This window comes from Anser anser (assembly GCF_964211835.1).
Source record: "Anser anser genome assembly, chromosome: 9".
Taxonomy (NCBI): domain Eukaryota; kingdom Metazoa; phylum Chordata; class Aves; order Anseriformes; family Anatidae; genus Anser; species Anser anser.
Genome location: NC_139729.1, coordinates 27,882,455 through 27,887,366, shown reverse-complemented (window position 1 = coordinate 27,887,366; position 4,912 = coordinate 27,882,455).

The following is a 4,912-nucleotide window of genomic DNA, read 5'->3' as shown; positions in this document are numbered from 1 at the left end:
CTTCTCCCCCAGCCAGGGTGCTTAGCACTCTGCAGACAGACATCAGTACCTTCCAGGTCTAACACTAAACCAAGTGGTACTTGGCAATAAAAAGAGCTCACAGGTTTATATATTTGAGAGCTGCTGAAAGATTTTCAAATTCCTTTCAGTGAAGTATGTGAAGAAATAATGAGGATTATTTCTCTAGTGCTGTGTGAGAGGTGAGGGATTTGGACACTGGAATAAAGCCTTCACTGGCCATTCAAAAAAGGTACTGGTACGAGTGTTGTGATATCTAAACGTATGGAAAAAGTTTATGAGCTGATCAAAGATATTAGGGCAAGAAGGTGTATTTCACAAAACAGGAAAAGCAAGAAACAATCGGGGCTCATGTTGTGCTACCACATAAAGCAGTCTGTCAATAATGCAGTTCTGTTTTTCTGACAGGAGAGTACTGGGCTGCAAAGCATCTGCTTGGAAAAGACATCTTAGGGGATAGTGTTCCAATTCATCTTTTGTTTTCATATAAGTAAAATAAACACTCAAAAATCACGGGCACGTTTGAACCTCTTGTATAAACGCTAAAGCTGATCTTTTTTTTTTCTTTTTTTTCTTTTTTTTTTCTTTTTTGCACGTGTGTATGCACACGCAGTCCTTGTAAAGCTGTCCCTCCCTGGCAACAACAGCTGTAAGGATCATCATTACCGCCTCTGCTGTCCTGCGTTCTGGGAAGAAGAGGCAGGAAGTTAGAGGAGAGCCATCTCATGGGGAGAGGTGAGCTACAGGTGACATGAAGTCAATCCCATGGTAACGGCGTATTTATATCAGTCCTAATGGTCTTACATTTACAAGTATTTTGAACAGAATTACTATACAGCTTTAAGCAGGTAAAAGTGGCTTTTCTTTTAATACCATTCTTGGAAATATCTGAGTCAGTAATTATCCTTCTAGAAGGGAATAATAATAATAGGGAAGGTTATTATTTTCATTTGTATGAAATAAATGCTTTACAGACAGAGAGACAGCCTAAAGTAACTGGAAAATTTAACGGGCAGTTAGAATGAATGGGATGTCAGGGTAGCAACGATAAGGCAGCTTCAGGGACGTATTTTCAAACAATCTAAATACACAGAAATTCTGTCCAAACACACAAGGAAATTCTCCATTTTGCATGCAATGAAAATGTGTCATCAAGAAAGAGTGCAAAACACTTGAACTTTTGTCTCTATGCAGATATATCAAAAATGGTCAATTCAAATGAATTTCCATGATTTCAAAGACAGGAAATGAACTCTAAAACCAGAAACTTCCCATGACAGTAATTATTTGTCATTGTTTGGCAAAGAAAACAGTAAAGAATACCAAGGTCAGAAATGATGCATTGGATGTGATCCTTTATATCGTCCAATTACTGCAAGTATTTCCCAGCCAGGATTTTAGGGGTAAAACTTTGCCATATCCTTCCTTCTCTTCTCTGTGCCTATAATGTGAAAAAACAGAACTTTCAGAGTCTACATTCTTTGTATCAAAAAGGAAAGGAGGTATAAGGCCTCCCAAACTCTCTTATTTGTTTTGGTGTGGTCCCAAGCACAAATACTCCTGTTTAATAATGGCATAACTCCATTCAGAAAAGTACAGCTATAAAGATGTCTCTGGGGTTTTGCAGTGCCTAGTTTTGCACGGTGCTGGTTATTGGCTGGTACTGACCACTGTCCCTTCAGATGAAACTAAACTGAAAGATGTGCTGAAGATGCTACTGGATGCAGAAACCATAATAACGGTGGAGCTCTGTAAAGTGGTGTACCAAGAAATGCAATGACACTCTGTGTATGACCTGTGAAATTCCTAACCACATTTAGAACTGAAATGGACTAGTCTTAATTACAGAATGCATTAAAATATTCCTCAGAAGTTTTACAAATTTACCGTATGTTCACCACAACTAAGATTCAGTAGTTACAACCTAACTCATTACATAAGTACAAGTGTCTACTTCTTATACCTGGGAAAAACGTATTTGGTAGGAATAAGGTAACACTGAATTTTTTATCAGATATTCAATTTTTGGTTCTTTAGTGAACAGCAAGCCTGGAGAGGGGAGAGAACACTGTTTCTTATTAGCATTACCAGACAATGCACCAAAAAACACAGCAATTCTAAAATCAATATAAACCAATGAGTAATGCAGCCATAGTTCACCTGGCAGGCATTGAGATTAATATCTCATCCATACTAATTGAATTTCCACTGATAAATTCAAAAAAGAAATAAAGCAAGATCAATATATCAGAACACAATACAATCAGCTAAGACCATTAAATTGTGTGTGATCAGGTTTTTGTCTTCAGTATGTTGCTCACTCACAGACTTACATTTGGAATGGAAACCCTTCCTCTTCTTGAGCATCTTTCTCCTTCTGGTGAGGCCTTAGAAGAAAAAGGCTGGGTGTTCACCATCCACTTCTTGCCAGGTAGAAGCTCTGGTTTTCCCAAAAGCCACAAGTCGCCTTTCTGTAGAAAATGTAAGGGTGTGCAGTACTGTTCTTTCTTTTTCTTAAAAAATCAAGCTGTAATCTGCTGTAAAGTAGGTACGTTCATCAGTCAGTAAAATTTAATGCTACTTCATACTTCTACACGTATCTAAACTCCGTCCTTGCAAAATCATTTGATTTTGGCTAAAGGACACAATTCAGTAATAGTAAAAAAAAAAAAAAAACAAAAAAACGGTGGTAGCACGAATGGTTTAAGTGAGCTGAGGAGAAAAGAACTGCCCAACCTACACACAAAAGATCTGAGGTCTTGGACACAGCTGGTTCTAAAACATTTGGCAAGTAACTTAAATCCTATCAACATAGCAAAATATATTCAAGACTATCACAAGACCTTATCTTTTCCACTGCTTTGCACTTCACAGATGCTTTGCATTTTAAGATAAAACTGAAAGTCCTTCAAAATAATTTTTTTTTCTAAAGATCCTTTTAAAAGTTCCATTTTTTTTTTTTTTTTTAGAAAGTCCTTTTTAAAGAAACTTTTAAAAGGTCCTGTATCTGATCTAGGTATACACCTGCTACATTCTCTGTTACTCCAGTAGTGTTTGCTATAGAAAATTAAGTGCAAACTTCTCACCAGCATCACTGCAACATTACTCAATCCAGTCTTTAACCCATTCATTCAGTTAATAAGAATAAACAAAAATCACACTGTGCAGAATTCTGTATTCTTTGAATCAAACGTTAGCATCTGAGGACCATCAGGGGAATAAAACATGAATTCAGGTCCTTGAGTTTGATTGAAACAACGTGCTTTGTGTGTTCAACAGCACAGCCAGAAAGAGGCAAGCGAGCAGTGTCCCCCAGTGTTCAGAATGCAAAACCAAGGTACAGAAGAGCTGCGGCAGCTCCAGCTGCAGTCCCACACTGCGAGCACACCGTTCTTACTGTATTAGAAGGGACAGCATTAGCTTCAAAAGGAACACAAGGCTCAGGATGACAAAGACAGCAAATGGCATGCTCTAATGCCACTCAGAGTGAAGACGACAACCACCATGTACGTGCACGTGCTGCTACCCAGGAAAACAGCCACAGCCAATATCGTGTACGGGTGAGTAAAGCCAGAGTCTCTGTAATGAACCCCTTATAAACAGAAATTGTGATCAGAAGTAAACTTATTTCAGGCTCAGTTCACTGAATCATAAGCATTAAACACATTTTCCCACCTCTGACAAGTCACACCTTTCTGTTGAATTCACAATAAACCACACAGCTTTACAAGATGCATATAAATTTTCTCTTATTAGTGACAAGGAAGTAGCAGATAAAAAGGATATTTGTGGTCTTCCCCTAGAATGTAACTCATTTAGAAAGCCTCGCAGCTGACTAAAGCTCAAAACTAGTACTGCTATACACTAGGACAATATGAAGGAATATTCATTACTCATTCTTACATCTGCCCAAACACCTGTATTTTGTTGAGATCTCTAATGAGATTGTTCAGGCACAATTAGAGAAGAATTTAGTATGTGGGGGTTCTGGTATAATAAAGGGAAACAAACCAAAGGTCATTGAAGAATTCTACCTTTCATTCTTCTCTCATGCACCTTTTTTGTTGCTTTTTGTAATTGGTTCTGGGATGCACAGTCCATAGCTTTTGCCTCATTTTCACTTGTACAAAATTCTGCCAACTCAAGACAGCAAAGTTCACTTCACATTCTGAAAAGAAAGCCCAGCAACCTTTCTAAGCAAAGGTTAACCTGAAGCGATTAGAGAAATAATCTTCATTGCACAGATACCTCTGCCAAAAATGGAGATCAAGCGAGAGCCGGTGAGATACAAGCATATTGCACTTCTGCTTTGTTCAGTCGTGATAACTCAGGTTTAGTTTTTTTCTGACAACACTGAGCAGTTTTGCTTTTTTTTTAAAATCTTCTCAAACATAGGATAATGTCCCTAAAAGCCGAATGAGAACATCAAAACAACTTTTGCAGTCAAAGTTCAGCCACTGGAATCAAGGAAACCAATCTCTGTAGAGAGCTTCTCAGAACACACTCTAATGGCAGAAAATAGCTTTCAGTCTTGCTATCTCACAATACTAATGTATGAAGCAATCAATTAGAACCCTGCATCCCATCAAGAGATATAATGCTCTTAAAAGATTTCAGAGAAGTGGAGCCAAGACGCCTGAAGCCAAAGAAAGGTCTCCTCTCAGGAAACAGTTTGAGATAGTCTTGAAATAGTTATAACAGAAGTTGGAAGAGGCAATAAGATTTTTCAAAATATAGAAATTCCTACCCTTTAAATTAACCAGATTTACTTAAGAAATATGAAAGAGGCAAATATTAGGAAATAGTGAAGATTTTGCTTTAGAAAGGCGAATGTTGAAATGTTCTGGATTTGCTACTATGCTATCACTTGCCTAAAAGTTTTGGCATTACACGG